Below are 19,612 nucleotides of genomic sequence, written 5' to 3' on the forward strand. Positions count from 1 at the left end.
CTTAGCATAATGCTCTCCAGGTCCATCCATGCTGTTGCAAATGGTAAGAGTTTCTTATTTTTTACAGCAACGTAGTATTCCATTGTGTAGATGTATCGCCGTTTTTTAAACCACTCATCTATTGATGGGCACTTAGGCTGTTTCCAAATCTTAGCTATTGTAAATTGTGCTGCTATGAACATAGGGGTGCATATATCCTTTCTGATTGGTGTTTCTGGTTTCTTGGGATATATTCTCAGAAGTGGGATGACTGAGTCAAATGGGAGTTCCATTTTTAATTTTTTGAGGAAACTCCATACTGTTTTCCATAGTGGCTGCACCAGTCTGTATTCCCACCAGCAATGTATGAGGGTTCCTTTTTCTCCACATCCTCGCGAGCACTTGTCATTTATTGATTTGTGGATAGTCATTCTGACAGGTGTGAGATGGTACCGAATTGTTGTTTTGATTTGCATCTCTTGGATGATTAGTGACTTTGAGCATGTTTTCATATGTCTCTTGGCCTTCTGTATGTCCACTTTCGAAAAGTGTCGGTTTAGGACCAGCGGTTCTCAACCTGTGGGTCGTGTCCCCCTTATGGGGCGAATAACCCTTTCACAGGGGTCGCCTAAGACCATCGGAAAATGCATATATAATTACATATTGTTTTTGTGATTAATCACTATGCTTTAATTATTTTCAATTTGTAACAATGAAATTGGGGGTCACCACAACATGAGGAACTGTATTAAAGGGTTGCGGCATTAGGAAGGTTGAGAACCACTGGTTTAGGTCCTTTGCCCATTTTTCACACTTGTATCTTTTATATAATGCTTCTGTCTTTCAGTATTACATAGAAGTTCTCCAGTAAGTCTCTATCGGGTACCTACTGCCCAATCTAGCATGACATGAGACTTCACTGTATTTGGAGCTCATGAGTCAGAATATTTTTTATTGTAAAAATATGGGTTCCCTTCTCCCAAGGAATTATTCATGCCAAATTTTTATTAAAAACTGATTCTTTGAGAAAATAAAGTTTCTAGGCTTGAGGTGGTATAAAATAATCATATTTTCATCTCTTCTTCTTTCTTTTTTAAATCTAATGGCCCGAATTCATTTCAGTCTACCAAAAGTAAAACAAAATTGCTTTCTTTAAAACCCTCAATTTATAATGATCCAAGAAACAAAAGGAAAATGTATTGTTGAGGTTCCCAGTAGCATGGATGGGTGTTTTCTCTGTCGCTGCTGCACACCAGGGACTTCAGTGCAAATCCAGAATGGAGACAAGAGGTGTTAAAGGTTTGGATAAAGTTCCCCAATTATTTTTTGTTTTTTATTTTCAGGCTGTAACTTTAAATGACTATCTTCCTGGTCCAAAGCAGGAATAGCCGTTCCTTTCAAATGAGTACTCAAACACTTTTATCTGGCCCAGTAATGGACATATTGCTGATAAGGGAATGGGGAGAGCTGATATCCCCATTTCAAAGGAGCCCGCAGCAGGCCAGAGAGAGTTGGCTCCCAGGAGCTTTCAGAGAAACACTCCTGAAGCAGGCCGGTAGCCTCTGTGGGTGTCTTGGGCCTGTACTTTGGACTCTTCCCTGCTATTCTAACAGGTGAGGCCCCAGATGCAAATATTTGGTTTGACCCTTTCTTACTGTAAACACTGCAGCCCTTAGTATGATGTGAAGTATAGAATTTATGGTTGTTTGCATAGCCATTGTCAAAATAATTGTAAATTCCACGTTCTTCTTATTTCTCAAGGCTTACTAGACTGGTTGGCACTGGGGGTGGGAGGAGGGTTGGTAAAGGTAGGCGAGTAGGGAGTTAGGGAATGAAAAAAGACAACAGTACAAATAGATTCTGGGACTCGGCTTTTACATTCAGACACAGAGTCAGATCATGGAGCAGTTGTCCAAATGAACCCAAATTTCAAATCAACACAGGAAAGGCAATAATTAATAGCTCGAAAGGGTGTACATAACAGCTAACCACCACTGAACACAGATTGCTTCTCTTTACTATTTGTCCATGACCCTGCATCATGATTTTCAATTACCTTCCTTGCTGCATTTTATTAAATCCCATCTTGCACTAGTATTTTTAAAAGTCAACTTCCCTTTTCCTTTTCTATCAATGTAAATCTTGCCTCTCCCCGTGGATTTTAAGCATCATCAGGGTAGATCCATTTGGTATGTGGGCATAGTGCAGCAAGTAGAAAGGGCACCAACCCTGGAATCAGTCCAGCTGATTTTTTTCTTTATTGATTACGGTATTACATATGTGTTCTTATCCCACCATTGCCCTCCCCTCCCCACAACCCTCCACTGGGGGTAAAGGGGAGAGATCAACCAAAGGACTTGTATGCATGCATATAAGTCCAGCTGATTTTAAATTCTGGTTCATTCACTTACTAGTTGTGAAAAAATTGGAAAGTTAACTTCTCTGAGTCTCCATTTCTTCATCTCTCAGAAGTAGTAACTACTTTTCAGTTTTGTTTTAGGTATTAAATGAGAGAGTGAATATAAGGCCCACAACCTAGATTCAGTTCCTCAATACATTTCTTTCCTTCGCTTGCATTTCTCTGGTATCCCCTTGCCCTAGCACCTTTTGTTCCAACTTAGTGTATAATGGACATGGAAACATGTTAGTAAATATAGTAAAAATATACTTGCTTTTGAGAGTGGTTTGGAAGGTTTAGAAACTATCTAGCTTATATCAGTGCCTTCCCTTGGGTAAAAATGTTATTATTTCTTGTTGAATGTTCTTCAAGATAGCTGCCTTAGTTCCCTACTTTGCCTGTGTAGACATGACCTTAATATTCTATCCACATGGCCATGTTTAAATTTGGAAATAGGTTTGTCCAGAGGCAATGGCAATGTGGGAAGTGGAGAAAGAAGATAATGCGTGGAAACTTGGCAAAATGTCAATGAGAGGGAAGGTGACGGGCAAATCCCTATAAAACAAATGGAATGATATATATATTTGTTAGTCTTCACCAGAGGATATTTTCCATTGATTTTTTAGAGAGAATGAAAGGGATGGGGAGAGACAAAGAGAGAGAAGCATCAATGTGAGAGAGACACATCAATTGGTTGCCTTCTGCACTGCCTGGACTGAGGTGGGGATTAAGCCTGCAACTGAGGTACATGCTCTTGACTGGAATCGAACCTGACACCCTTCAGTTCACAGGCTGACTCTCTAACCACTGAGCCAAACCGGTTAGGGTGAAATATATTTAAAGCAACAAAATTTCATTTAAGCAGTGTGATTCTTGTAGCATAGAAACAGTGAGTTTGAAGACTTGGGTAGACATGATCAAGTCCAGCATATGTGTTAGGGTTGAAGAACATCTGCAAATGTCAATTCCCTAGTGAATTAGAAAGCTGAGGAATAAGACAGAAAGTTTAATAAATAAAATAAATCAATCCTGCAGTCTAGAAATATGTAGTGCATGGCTGAGTCTGAAAGACTTATTAAAACCCTGAAGCTAATAAGCAGCGGCATGAAGAAACAATGACATTGAATTATTGATCCAAATCTTGATCTAAAGTCTCATTTGGGAGATTTTCTGCATGATATATGTATATCATATAAAATATTTTAATATTATGTGTGTACACTTGGAATATTTTTTTTTCATAAGCTTATATGTCACTCAGTTTGTATTCCCTTTAAGGACATTTTAAAACATCATGAACATCTTTTAAGAAAACATTTCCATAGTTCAGTTTCCTAAAAACTTGAGAAGAACATTAGAAATATAACCAAACTGCTCATTGAGGACTCCCAAAGACCATACAAATGCATTTCCCACAGAGCCTCCTTTTCCTAACCCCTCTATATCTGGTTTTACTTACCAGTTCAGTTAACTCTAAAGTGTTGGGAATATAGGGAATATAGAGTCCAATATGAATGGAAGGAGTATTAAGGTCCTTTCTTAAAAAAGAAAAAGAAAAGCCATGAGCCCATCAAACATAATGACATGGTGTCACTCTGGTCGATGCCTGCTACCATGACCCCAGCAATGGTGGCTGAGCTGCATTTCCAGGGAAGTGGCAGTGGTGTTGTGACTCACATTAATCTAGATAAGGCACAAAGTAAAGGTTGCTGACAGGTAGGAGACGAGGCAGACATCTCAGGGATTGCTACCCCAGAGTGGATATCCCCTTGGTGAAGCCCTCCCTAACTATTCCCACAGTTTGACACGTCTTTTTTTGGTGCATGTGTGCTTCCCAAACAATTTGTCAATTTATCCATTATAACACTTACCATTTGCAGTGATCACCTGTATAGTGTCAGTTTCCCACAATATGATATCTGGCACGTATTAGGGAGTTGAATCGGAAAAGCCTTTCTGAGTCAACTTTGGTTGCCCTAACAGTGATGGCGAACCTATGACATGCGTGTCAGAGGTGACACGTGAACTCATTTTTTTGGTTGATTTTTCTTTGTTAAATGGCATTTAAATATATAAAATAAATATCAGAAATATAAGTCTTTGTTTTACTATGGTTGCAAATATCAAAAAAATTCTATATGTGACATGGCACCAGAGTTAAGTTAGGGTTTTTCAAAATGCTGACACGCCGAGCTCAAAAGGTTCGCCATCACTGCCCTAGGATCTAGGAGATCTCCCAAGTTGACCTAAGCTATTAATAGCAACAAGCAAATATATTGGGTTCTCCCAGTGCCACGAGCTTTTGTTTTTATTGATATGCCATTTTATTTCCAAGACTCACCCCCATGGCCTTTGATTTCTCAAAAATAAAATATATCCATGTGAGAAGAAATGTGATCATTGCCTACGAGGTCCTAAATTAAAAAAATAAATTTATAAAATATGTAGTCTAGATAATATACTTATATTAGAAGTAAGATTTTTATACCAATATCTCTTCTTGTAGTTGGAAAACTGTTGTTTAATTGTCATTTGAAGCTACTTTGATACTGGGTGGGTGTAAGGAGAGGAAATGCCATACTAAAAACTTCATCATTAGATTTACACTGTCTTTGTTAGGCTGTGCTGTAGAACAAAACACAAAAATATTTTATATGTCATTTGAATTTGGTGTGTATGACATATTGACTGGTGTGCTCTATAAATCATGAACTGAGGTGCCCAAGGAAAACATCAAAATTAATACTTGTTTAGGGAGGTGGGGGAAAGAAGCTTATTATACTTTTCCATCTTTATTATTGCACGGATAAATTGATAAAAACATATTCAAAATTTACAAATTTAGATAAATTATTTAAACTTTAGGAAAGCAAATATAAAGGGTAGCTCTAGAGATCCATATTGAAGGACAGCTATTGCCCCTGAGCTTGCTTTCCTGTGGGAATTGGGAGCATTTAAAGATAGTACTTGTACCTGAATTAGCCGGAAGTGCCTACTCCAGCCTGGTGCTGCAGGTGGTCAATGTTCCCCCACCCCCGTGAGTAGAAGTGTCAAACCACAAAAGCACTTTCCCCCCAGGAAACAGATTTTAATTATGTTATGAAAATGAGTGCCAACATTTGTCTTTCATGTTTCTCAGTGGCTCTGTAGAGGAATAGGCTCCAAATAACAAGTAAATATTTAATTATAGACTAACTAACCTGTTTTGAATATTTAAAGGCAAGGCATTAAGAATTAGTAGCTGCCTGTCCAAGATGTATAATGTGCTAAAAGGGGAAAGAAAAAACAAAACAAAACAGCTTTAAGTTGTTTTTACAGTAATTTGGGAAATGAAATTAAAATAAGTCAATGCTCAAAGTTCTTGTTTGTTTTTTCTTCCTTTCTCTTACTTTTTATCTTAAATCTAACAAATGACTAAATAGATTTGTCCAGGGGGCAATGACAAAGTAGGGGGTGTGAAGGAAGTGTGGAAAGCTGGCAAGGAATCAGCAAAAGGGAAAACAGAAAGGAATTGGCAATGAGCAAGCTGCACTACACACATTTAATGACACAGAGTGATGTGAATATTGAGGACTCTAGTAACATCAAGGTTGTAGGTGTCACTTCTTTGCTTAAGTGGAGAAATTAGTTAAGATGCAATTGATCTGAACTCTGGCAAAATTCTTAATTTTATTATTTCAGTTTAGCTCTAGTTTAGTTTAATGAACATTAATTGCAGACCTGCTTTGCTCCAGTCACAACCAGAAACTGGTGACTTCATGTAAGCAATGGAAGAATTCTAGTATAGTTGGAGAAAGGACAAGTAGATATTTCACTATAATAAAACAGGATGCTGTGAGACAAAAAGTTATAGCAGAAATGATTGCTAATTGAGAAAAAATTGTTTAAATCCAATTTATTTTTAAAATATATTTTTATTGATTTCAGAGAGGAAGGGAGAGGGAGAGAGAGATAAAAACATCAATGATGAGAGAAAATCATTTATCGACTGCCTCCTGCACGACCCCTACTGGGGATCAAACCCATAACCCAGCATATGCCCTTGACTGGAATCAAACCTGGGACCCTTCAGTCTGCAGGCTCTATCCACTGAGCAAAACTGGCTAGGGCTAAATCTAATGTAAAAGATCTAACGGGTCACATGTAGGATGGATTAGGATCCTGGAAATAGCTAAACACAGTAATGAATCATGAAGGACTCTGTTCTTCTGTGACTGAGCAAATCACTTTATTTGTAAAAGACTTATTATGTATATAAAATACAGGCACTAAAAATACATACATCATATAGTAATTTTGAGTTTGACCATCACTACATATTATTATATTTAGCTATTAGTTATTGAATGAATGCTATTTTGACATGTTTACATAAAATCATGGAAAATAATTGGATCCACGCAGAAGATCATAGAATGCTTTAATTTTATATACTGTGGTTTTATGAAATATATGCTTAGCCTTCCAAAATATCCAGATGTTTGGCTTTTGCAGGAAAAAATTATTGGTTGTGCTTTTCTCTGAGTGAGAAGAGAAAAACACTTTGACATCATATAGACTTTAATGTTTTCGTTGTCAAGATGTGATCAGAACCCTCTCAATTACCATCTATGGTGTTCAGCGTTATTTTTGCCCACACTAGGTCTGACATCACACATTTAATAGTCACTTCAGAGTTTTTATGATTTTTTGTATCATACAAAATTTAATGCCAGAGCCTTTCTAGCAGATGTGTTCAATAAGGAAATGCTTTACGAGAAATTCTCATCCATATATTAGTCATTTCCTATCAATGTGCTTCTTCCTGATACAGTTAATCTCTGTCTCCTCCAGCCTCTAGAGTCAAAGCTTTGGCAAGGTCATCGCCATGCTGATTCCATTAAGAATCTGGCCCTGTCTGCAGACTCACTTGTCACCTCCTCTCACAGACTTTGGACTTGCCTTTGCCTCTCTCCAAACACCTCCAGGTATAGTGTCCCAACTGACCCAGTTTCATTGTCCTCCCCCAACACTCCCACCAGCATCAAGGCCACTGCTTTTGCTTTTCTCTCTTCTAACTAAGCATTCTTCTTGCAGCGATCCTTATTTTCAGGGTTTTTTCTCTTAGTGTCATGACTCACGTTCTGTGGGAAAAACACCCATATCTCCCAAATTTGTTAACTTGATTTCATTCTCTTCAACTTTCTTAGACTCATTATATCTGAGAAAACCTTTTGTAATCTCCCTTGTCCTTTGGTATGACTCATCAATGGAATGTCCCTCCTTTTCCTTGCCTAAGTGTTAGAGTCTAATGTAAGCCCACCAGGAATTCCCATAACTTCTTGTGGACTCTGAGGCTTACAAAAGTGTTGGGCTCACTTCCTCATTTCAGTGATTGTGAAACTAACCTCACAACAACAACAAAAAATTTAGGGTGACTATCATTAGAATGATTTATAAACAAAATGTGAAAGATGCTGTTTGCCCTTCAGGGATCTTATTCACCACTCCCCCCCCCCCCCCCAATATTTCCCTTTCAGATCAATAGGTCTTAACAGTTTCCCCCCTTTCATCCTTCCTTCTCTACCACGTCCCCCATCACTAACATTTCAGATCCTCCTAGCAGTTTTATTAATTTATGGGGCCTCTTCCTGAAGGTGACACTAAGATGTTAATAATGGTTAAGTGGGTTTCTCTGCCAAGGAGTCTTTACAAAAACAAATAAAGACACTTTTAAATGAGAAGTGCAGTAAACACACTTTTAAATGAAATGTGGAGTGAACAGTCAATGCTTAATGTTTCTAAGTTGGGGGAATTTTGTGCATGGGGGCATCTAGGTGGAGAGTGAGTCTTAGGGCTTTAGTGCTTTCCTGTACTCATCCAATACCCTGTACCCAGTTACATTTTATTTTAAACTTGTTTTGCCAGATAATTTATTTGTGCTTCTAACAACACTCTTAATCTGAAAACTCAAGTAATCACCATGCCCGAGTGGGAGAATCATCATCTCTGTTCAGCCCTTCTCTTCCCCCAGCACTCCCTAGAGATCTTGTTTTGAGTTTTGTAGATAGAGTTTTGACCCTGCATTGCATAACTACTCTGGAGGGACACATATTCTCTCCCCTTCACATAACCTTGTTCTCTTCTAGAGGAGAAGCTCTGTAAGATTAAATACACTTGAGAGAGAATGACATTACTGAGGAGACAATATTTAGTTGTTCCCTCAAAATCCGAAGGGCAGGGCTCTGAAAACATTTGGGGAAATAGAAGTAACTCCATACAAGCCAGCCAACCAGTGACCTAAACTCTTTCACTTGCTTGTAAGTGCTTGATTTCTTGTAAGTGCTTAGTTCAGTTGCCTTAAGATCAATCATGATATTCACACACTATTTCGGATTTTAATAAGATTATTTAGACTCAAAACCTCTCTGAGCTCATTTAATAGATGAATTCTATCATAATGGGAGAACTCTAAGGTCAGTGATTCGAAAGAGAGGTGCACATATGCCTTGATGCATTGAAGAACAGGGGCAAATAATAAAAGTAAATAAATGTATTTTTAAATATCATCTTTTCAAAAAATTCTATTTTTGTGAATGCTTTATATTATAATATATAGGCGATAGTACAGTTATATAATTCATAAGTAAAACAGATTTTAGAGGTACATGCTTAATTTTTTTTAACTGGTAAGAAAGTGAGATCAAATAAGATGAGGGCCTACCAATTAGATAGCACCTTGTTCTATAATACTTACCTCCCTCTAATCCATGCATGCACTGTAATGAAGGTGAATTCTATAATATCCAAGACACTATCTCTCATGGAAGCAGTAGTCTACACTTACCTTTTTAAAAACAATTTTTTTTTTATTGATCTCAGAGAGGAAGATAGAGGGAGAGAGAGATAGAAACATCAATGATGAGAATCACTGCTTAGTCTCCTGTATGCCCCACACTGGTGATTGAGGCCACAACCCGGGCATATACCTTAGCCTGGAATCAAACCATGACTTCCTGGTTCATAGTTAGACATTCAACCACTGAGCCATGCCAGTTGAGCTATACTTATCTTAATAGTATTAGAAACACCATTCTCACACCTGCTATTTTCTAATGTCAGCTGAAGACTGAGTTAATTGTGGTTTCATTTCAGTATTCCAAATAACCTCATTCTAGTTTCTAGTTCCTTAATCAAAAATCACCAATGTAGGACCATATCTAGCATCCCTCCCAGGACTAGGAAAATTTGAGACATCTTCCCTTCTATATCATCACAACAATGCACTTCTACTTTCACTGCCTCTAAGACATTAAGACAGCAGTTCTCAACCTGTGGGTCATGACCCCTTTGGTGGTGGAACGACCCTTTCACAGGGGTCGCCTAAGACCATCCTGCATATCAGATATTTACATTACAATTCATAACAGTAGCAACATTACAGTTATGAAGTAGCAATGAAAATAATTTTATGGTTGGGTCACAACATGAGGAACTGTATTTAAAGGGCCAGAGGTTGAGAACCACTGCGTTAAGAGATCAATTCTCCTATGGCCTTCTATAACTTTCTAGGATTTTACATATGCAGTGTGTAATTTTAAGTTTCTATCCTTTGATCATAAAATAGCTCCTTGTTCAAACCAAACATTTCCTAAAGACATCAAAGGCCATGTAGAAAAAGCCTATCTAATAAAGAGGGAATATGCTAATTGACTGTCATGCCCTTACAAAGATGGCAGTGCCCACAGCCAATAAAGAGGGAATATGCTAATAGAGTGCCACGCTCTCAAAGATGGCAGTGCCCATAGCCACAAGATGGTGGCGCCCAGTCCCCTCCGCTCTGTCGGGGCAGCAGGTGCACGGCACGACCGGGCCTGCACCCAGGTGGGTCCAGCTGCTCCACGCGCCTGCCTCCAGAGTTCCCCAGTTCCCTCAGCCCCCCAGCCGCCCAGGGCTGGCCCAAGGTGAAGGCAAGCTTCAGATGGTGGCTGCCCAGCCGCCCAGGGCCACCTGAGGCTCAGGTAACCAGGGCCGGCCAAGGCTTGTGCTGTCAGCAGTGGCAGCAGCAGAGGTGTTATGGGGGCGTTGCCATCCCCTGATCACCAGGTTCCCTCCCACCCCTGAGGGCTCCCAGACTGTGAAATGGGGCAGGCTGGGCTGAGGGATCGTCCCCCTCCCCCACTCCCCCCCACTCCAGTGCATGAATTTTCATGCACCGGGCCTCTAGCATAATATAAAAAGTATTTGCACAATATATGGTGTAGCAACAAAGGAGAAATTATAGTACAATATTTGCTGAAACCACAAAGGAAAGTGTCTTTGTGGTATCTACCTCTCATGGATTTCTATTTTAGAATATGAATGCTGATGTTGAGTAATTTAACCCCTTCTTTGTAAAGTTTGCTGATGTTTCCACATGAAGAGGGTGTCTCTTACACAATCATTAATGAACATGCCTGTTGCCTGTCAGGACAAGCCCAGGGGTGGCATTATTTGCACTTGCTGATCGATGACTCTTTGGAACTGTAAATACTCAGACGTAAGGAGTGACTCAGGAAGCCAGGGGCCCATGTCATTCTGTCCTGGATTTGGCCATACAGCATGGTAGCTTTGTGACTCAACTTAGTCCTGCATCTCACTTGGCTTTCGGTTTTCAACCCTGATGGTGCCATGAGCAAAACTGTTGGCAATTCAGAGTTCACACCCCAACTTCTCAGTCTTTCTCCCTTTATTCTTGCTCAACTGGAGACCCAGGACAGCAGCATAATGATTCATATGCCCTGCTTCCTGGCAAGTAATCATTTCCCACAGTAAATGATGACTTATGCTGGGAGAGGGGTAAAGAATGTTGATTTGCTTTTTTCCTCTGTAGCCTTTCTGCTAACAGTGGGTTGGCTAGGAATACTTTGTTCATTTGTACATCCATCTAAAAGATGTTTAAAAGCACTTTTGTTTTTTGAGCATGGGGCCCTTAACTGTATATTACCCATAGGGAACTGGAATGTGATAATCACATCACATACTTGGTTAAAAAAGGAAAGCGACTTTGACATTTCCTTCCTTCTTTTGACATGTGAGGACTAGGTATGGCTCATAGAAGTTCACAGCTGGAAACACCCCTGCCACAGCCCCATTTCGTAGATGAGAACACTGACACCCAGTGAAGTTACATGAGTTGTCCATTTTTACAGAGTTGGTTAGTGACAGAGACAGATTGGGGCTGAAATCAGCTTATTTTAGGTTATTTTATCTGATATTAGGCTTACTTATACCATGTTATAAGGGAAAATCTAGGTATGAAGAAGCTTACAACTTGAGCAGTGAGTCACATGAATTAGTAGCAGAAGGGTCAAGGAGCCTAGTAATTGTATCAGATACGCCTTGGTTTAAATCTTGGCTATGGGACTGGGCAGTGTTGGCTAATTTCTAGCTTAATTTGTCCCAGTGTGTCTTCTCACCGTTACAAATGAGAATTAGAATAATAATGTCAATTTCACATTATCTGCTATAAGGATAAAAGATAATGTATGCAAGGCTCCTGGCACATAGTAGGCTCTCAGTAAACAGTAGCTCTAATTACTATTTAAGACTAAGCTACATTTGCCCTTCCTCTCTGCTGTTCCCTTTCGCAGCAGCACGTGCTATACTTTGCACTGTCTTAGAGTTCTGCTTTGTCAGACTCAACATGGTTCAGTTCATTTTCTCAAAAACCACTGCTGATTTTTTTCTTTTGTGATTTGCATCTGAGGTGTCTCATTTCCCTGAAACCCTATTACAAGGCCAGGAGATTGTAGCAGAACATGATCTGAAACTTCGCTGGCCAGGGAAAGTCCCCTCTAAAAGAGGCATTTTTCCCCTTCTTGAGCTTTACACTTCTCCTTCCAATTGTGCAGGCCACTCCTCAGCCTAGTGGCTGACTGCGTGCTCATGAAGGACCTGCCCCAGTGTGCTGTGGATAGTTTGAGTATAGTGGGGAGGTAAGGGCCTGGCCACCTGAAAGTTATTCAGCTTTCCCCCGAAGGCCTTTGCTGCTGTTCCCCCTCCCTTGGTTCCCCTCTCAGCAGGGCCAATTCTCAAAACCTCCAGTGGAAATTTAGAGGCTTCTGTGGTTCTTAGGGGCTTACTGGGGCTTTGCATTTTCTGTGTCCTCACTTCCTTCATAGCTCAAAGGGACTTCCTGAGAAGTGTCTTCTGTTCGTAGGAGTCTAGGCTCGCTCCTCCTCTCTGTGATGGGCAATTGCCATTTAGGTGCACACATCTTCTTCTTTTTAAAACATAGCTTCAAAAATATACACCTTATGTTCAGGTCTTGCAAGGAAAAGTTTTTCTCTGGTTGTTTTTGTGATATCTGTCTCTAATTAAAATAGTAGATATGTATTATGATGAAATATAGTCCATTTAATCAAACAGATTCATTCTTTTAACCCAAATCTGTGTGTGTGTGTGTGTGTGTGTGTGTGTGTGTGTGTGTGTGTGTTTTCAGTGTCCCACTTTTTGGATATTTTGTCACTAGGGCATTTTCCCACTTAAGGATATGTAGCAACACAAGTGAAAGGTATGTAATACTTAAAAAAAAAGATAGCTTGTGCTAATGCTTTGAAATATTTTAAATAACATTGACCATCATAAAGGAATTTTTCAAAAGGAGAAACTATATCTCCAATCCCACCCTTTTTGTGTAATGACTGAGTTGATTTTCATATTTAGCTTTAATTTTTTATTCACTTGGTATTCTTATGTTATGATCTCTTTAAGGTAGGCTTTAAAAATTTCTGCCATAAAAGTGAAACTAGATGTTGCCTCAAGTTTATTGCAGTTGGCCTGCCCACTTCTCTGATGTCACGTGCACTGTCTTCTCCAACCTATAGCGTATGGAGTAACGTCAAAGCCAACTTTCTCTTGCTGTGCTGATTGGTCCCTGATGAGGCCCCTGGATCAAGCCCCATTTTTGGTAGCTTCCCTTCCTTTTATGAATGACAGAGAAAGGTTCCAGCATGCTTTTTTTGGGTTGTTATTTCACAAATATGTATTGGATGCCCAGTAAGTATTGTGTTGATTGAGACAAAGGCTGTGAATCACTTTGGCATGTTGAAGATGGGAGGGAAAAGCTTGGATGAAACTTGTATGTTGGTTTTAAGATTTTGCAAGTGGTAAAGGCCAATCAGAGTGGAAAAGTAATCTGCTCTGACATTCTGCAACATGGAAGTGGGTTCAGAGGTGCTGAAATAAAATGACAGGACATTGTATGCTATAAACTGATGATAGGATTGAGTTTGGTTTTGAAGATGGATAGTTAAAGTAATGGGACCCAAGAATAGTAGAGTTAAGTTGAATCAGTAACCATGAATTGGAGAGCTTACTATCTGGGTGAAATAAACTAGTGGCTTTGTTTGTTTGTTTGTTTGTGTTGTGGGGAGTGTTTAAACAGAATTAGCCTGATTGATTCTCATTGAAAAGGAAAGAAAGACAGTTCTAACTGGTTTATACAGAAACTGAAATTTATTTCTTATGTAACTAAAAAGTCCCAAGCTACATTTGGCTTCAGCTTTTGATGAAATTATGTCTTCCAAGAAAAGTTGTTATAATTTTGTATTTCCCCAGATTTCTACTTAACTTTATTATTTGTTGGCTTCCATATTAGACAGGCTTCCCCACATGGTGGCAAAGATGACCACCAGTCACTGGTGGCTCATATTCTGTAAGTTTTGCAGGCCTGAGAGAAAGTGTATGTCTTTTTATTTTGATTGGCCCAGCTTGGGTCACAGGTCCACTCCTGGTGTTAGGTGGTGAGATTAACCCCATCCAAACCATGTGGCCTGAGAATGGCAAGTTTTGCTTCTCTAAAGAGAAGGAAAGGGTTCTGTTACCCATAAAAGAGGGACACTGGGCAGGCAAACACCAAGAATGACCAATATGTAGACCCCTTTGAGTATCTGATGACAAGATGAACTTCCCATTTCTAGAAATTACTCATAAGCACTTATGAACATAATATGATTCTGTTTATAATTTCAGTTCACAGAACTTCTGAAGTTATATATTCATATCATAGATCTCAGCTTAAAAAAATCTCTACTGTGTGAAATAATTGAGGGTGAGCACTATGACTTTTTGGACATGATGATCTCCAACACTTAGTAGAGAGCCCTGTACATATTGAGTCCTAAATACATTGAATAAATTAATCAACCAATTATTAGCATTTTTTGGTGATCTGCTATACTGGTAGTATGCTAAATGCTTTATATGTTATCTTAATTCATTCTTCTAACATTATTCTTTGGATGAGGAAACTGAAACCTAGCTAAGAATAAAGTGAACTGAACACCTATAATTGACGAGAGTGGAAAGGAGAAGAGAGCTGGTTTGAAATTTAAGGGGAGAAAGATCACCTGCGGAGGGTGTTAGTCTGGGTGTCAAGGAATATTGTGAGCGTCACTGATGTGGCTCAGCTGGCATTCCCAGCCCCACCCATGGGGGCCAGCGCCTTTGAGGTCTTCTCAGGCCACTATGTGGTTGCTGATTCCTGGGTAGCACTGTTGCCAGTGGCAAAAAAGTCTTTACTCTTTTCTTTCTATAATAGCCCCTTAAAATAACATTTTACCTTCCACCTTAGGACCTGCACCCAAACAAAAACCTTTTGTTAAGGTAGTGGTTGTGGTTAAGATGTATTTGCAACCCTATTATTGGATTCATTTATTGGATAGTTAGGAGCCCCTTGATAATTTTTCCGATGAGTTTATGCTCACCATTAAAAGACCCCCAAATTGTCAATGTTGCTCTTCTGGGAGAATGATGAAAACCACATGTCAGCTTCTAGAGTCCAGCAAATTGGACAGCCCATAAATGAGAATGTCCTCAGGCTGTGGCATTGTAAGAGCAGAGGAGAGTGGTTGAAAAAAATGATCGGAAGTCAAGGAGTTTGGTAGACTCAGTAGTTCACATGTTTACAAAGGACTTTTTGCTCTGTTTTCTTACCTGAGGGGCATGTGAATTGGTGAACAGAAATAGAAGGAATTATCCTCAGACTCCAAACTGAGCAGAATGAAATACCTGACTCCACCTTTTAGCAAGTTGTCTCATAGGGGAGGAATGAAAGACAACTAATAAGCAACTTTCAGCAAGAAGACATATGACTTATGTTCTGAGTAGTGACTAGTGATTTCAATCCATGCATATGTATCAAGTGCTGATATGTATATATACAATACATGTGTTTATATATGTGTATATATAAATCATCACAGACTTGAAGCATTTTTTTTCATCTTTCTTAAGGACTTAATACCGAGGGATAGTATGAGAAGGTATTTTACTTCCTTTTCCCATTAATTTTGATCAGCCTGAATCAAGCTACTTTCTTTTTTCCTATTCTTGCTTTGTGAGGAACATTACCTTTTTCTCTCTCTCTCTCTGTGTGTGTGTGTGTGTGTGTGTGTGTGTGTGTGTGTGTGTGTGTGTGTAGCTTTAGTAACCATATTGTTTAGGTTTTTGATAAAGGAGATAAAATGCAGTGTACATTTGAACTAAACATTCATTTATTATAGCAATGATTTCTATTTAAGACATTGTGCTTGATTAAGGTGAGTAGGGGTGTAGAGGGGTGAGGAAGCAAGATCAGGCCAGATGAGTAAGAAACATTCACTGTGAACATTACCTGATATGGCAAAAGGGACTTTGCAGATATGTTTAAAATAAGGATCATGAGATGGAAAATATCCTAGTAAGCCCAGTGTAATCATAAGGGTCTTTACCAGAAAGGCAGGAGATCAGAGTGAATATTAGGAAATGTGATGATGGAAAAAGAGTGATGATCTTTGAAGTTGAGGCCATAAGCCAAGGAATGCAGGCAGCCGCTAGAAGCTAAAAAAGACAGAGAGACAGAGTCCCCCCAAAGCCTCCACAATGAACATAGCCCTACTTTGATTTATACTTGTGCTCTCCAGAATTATATAAAAAAATAAATTTGCATTGTTTTAATTCACTATGTTTGTTACAGCAGCAATAGGAAACTAATACACCCCTTACAAAAAAGGAGAGAAAATTCCAGTAAACAAGTAATCCAGTATATTAATACACTAGAGGCCTGATACATGAAATTCGTGCAAGAGTAGGCCTTCTTTCCTCTGATTGCTGGCACCGGCTTCCCTCTGGCACCCAGGACCTGGGCTTCCCTCCGGCTGCCAGTAGACACCCAGGACCCGGGCTTCCCTTGCAGTCCTGGCTTCGTCAGGAAGGTCGTCCAGTCTAATTAGCATGTTATGCTTTTATTATTATAGATTTTTCTGTCTAGGTCATATACATATGGTTAATCCAATCAGTTTTTCCAGATCCTAGCTCCCAATATTTTCTTATTACTTCTCTTAAAAATATGTATGCTTCTAAGTTTAGTAGTAAATTAGAGGAGAGAAAGGGCAGTATTTGAGGACATGCTTAAGGGAATCTGGGTGCTCCTTCTCCTCCTTCTCCTCCTCCTCCTTCTCCTCCTCCTCCTCCTCCTCCACTGATTTTAGAAAGAGGAAGGAAGAGGGACAGAGAAGCATTGATGTGGGAGAGAAACATCAATTGGTTGCTTCCCATATGCGCCCCCACTGGAGATTGAACCCAGAAACTAAGTATGTGCCCTGACCGGGAATCTAACTGCAACCTTTTGGTGCATGGTACCATGTTCCAACCAACTGAACCACACCAGCCAGGCCGCATCTTCTTCTTGAAAAATGTTTATAAGCTCCGAATTCTCAGTATTGCTGCTGCAGACCCAGAGTTCATTTTAATAGTTAATGTAGAGAAAATATTGTGATTAACAAAGAAAATTGATTGTTAATACTATGGTCTTTGATTTTAAAGGGTTTTTAAAAAAAACCTTTATAGAGAGCTAGACAAAATGAATACAAATAAGCTAATAATAAAATTAGAACCCTAGTGCTGCTGAATTAAATATTTAGCAACATTTATAAAGAAATGGAAAATAATATCTATTATTTCATTGTGCTTACCTTTCCTTGATCAGAAAGCCTTTGTCATGCAGTGCATTTTTTGTAGGCATTCCATGGTGATTTAATATCAACTAATATCTACTTTCAGCAAAGTGTTGACAGTATATAAACTCACAAGCTTGACATTCTGCAGTGTAATTAGGCATAAATGAAAGAGCTTTCCAGGTTGCTGCTAAAAGCAACTCAGAAAGCTGTAAAGTGGCTTTTAACCCTTTGCAAAGGAGACCTGCTGAATCTTGGTACTTGGATACCTGGTTGTTTCTAGAAAAGAAGCTAAGAGACCGACCAACCCAGTTCTCTAATCTATATGTTGTAGCCAAGGTTTCTAAAACTCTGGAAAGGAATTTCCTTGCAGCTTTCTATGGCTGAGGCAGGAGCTTGAGTGTGAGCCCAGTGGGGCTCTCTTTGGAATTTCTTCTGATAGTGGCCACTGTCCATGTCATTTCTCAGCAGGACTCAGAAACATATCAGGCCAACATCCCAGAGGAGCTGGTGTTCAGATTGATGAGGCAGATCTCAGAGAGCTCCAGTGACATTGCTGGATTTTGAAAAGAGTGGTCACAATTTTTAAAAATTATATCAAACTGATTATGTAGGAATCTGGGGCTAAAAGTTTACTTAACTAAATAATATGTATTTGTTTTATCAAAGGTGAAATTTATGGAACAATGTGTATTAATAAGAGATGCTATCATTTTATAGCTAATATATTAAGAAATTCTGTGTTGTTTCTATACATTCTTTTATTAAAACCTCCTAATAAATCTGTGCAGATGAGGAAACGGAAATCTAGAAAAATGGGTGACTTGGCCAAGTGTACACAGTTCATATCATACCCTACTATTTCCTGTGCACGTACCGTGTGTAGGGCCCCTTAATAGGCTCTTTTAAATACATTATCTTGTTCAAGTACCACAATAGCCTGGTGTTACAGATATTGCTATATTCCAGTTGAAGGGATTCTCAGTTTTAAGATGTTCAGTGACATGTCCAAAATGTCCAAAGCTTGCATTTAAATTCCATCTCCTAACTTGAATTTTGTGTTTTTTTGACCACACCACCTAGATGTTGGTGGAAGCAGAGCTCACTAGCGCCAGATACCTCATCATTGTTTCTCTCTCTCTCTCCTTCTCCCTCTCCCTTCCTCTCTCAGAAATAAATAAAAACATATTTTTAAAAAAGAAACAGGCCCCTTTTAATGTAAAATCTGCCAAGTATGAGGTTTGAATGACCATCATTATTATATACTTCATGTGCATAGAAAGATGGATATGCAACCTTCCAGAACATGTCAGAAGTTTCAAATGTACTTACAATTGGCTCCATTTAAAACCAGTCAATAACAAGAAAAAAGAAACCCCAGGGGACTTACCTGAGAGGTTTCTAGACCCCCATTCTGTATGGACCTCATGATGAAGGGGGATCTGCTCTCACTAAATCTAGAACCATTCCTATCAAGCTCCTCTGCACAGTTTCAGCCTCTACCCCATTTTACACAAGTTATCTTTTCTTATTAATTATAACAACCAATATTATTGAGAAAGGGGAAAACTCACTTCTGGCTTTAAATACAAGGTAAGAAGTATTTTCCTCTTCAGTGTATCTCAGTCATGGTGGGAAAGTAATTTCAAGTGATTTATTATTCAGGACACTCATCAGCAAATATTTTTCTGAGTGCTACCTACCTGTAGGCATTGGGCCAAATGCTAAGGATTAAGTTTGAAATAAAATAGAATCTCTGTCCTTGTGGGGTTGGTTAGTGAGAGACTGAGAACCAAAAAACCCCCAAGAATAACACAGTTTAATAAATGCGATCAAATGGAGAGTGCACAGGGCTGGGAATACCAAGGAGGAACACCTAGCCTGTATGTGGGGCCTAGAAAAGGTTTCTTAGAAAAGGTGGAGGTAAAATGAAGGATGAGCAGTAGGTGGGGCAAAGCTGGGGTTTGAACCAGGAGGACAGTGTGATAGGCTGAATGAAGACTGTGAACCAAGGCTCAAAAATGAGAGGGAGCACATTTGACATAGTGAAGATGTTTAGATGGGCTAGAAAGAAGGGTAGTGTTGAGGCTAGTGTGGCAGGGATGAGATCATGCAAGTGTTTGTAAGCCAAATTAAGGAATTTTGCTTTATCTCCAAGAATAATGGGGTTTATTGAATGATTTTTAGGTCCAGAGTGACATGATAAAATTTGTATTTTACTCTGGCTTCAGCATTAAATAACCTGGAGGAGTTAAAGGAATTGGGGCTAAAGGAAGTA

The sequence above is a fragment of the Myotis brandtii genome, unplaced genomic scaffold, assembly GCF_000412655.1.
Source record: "Myotis brandtii unplaced genomic scaffold, ASM41265v1 scaffold8, whole genome shotgun sequence".
Taxonomy (NCBI): domain Eukaryota; kingdom Metazoa; phylum Chordata; class Mammalia; order Chiroptera; family Vespertilionidae; genus Myotis; species Myotis brandtii.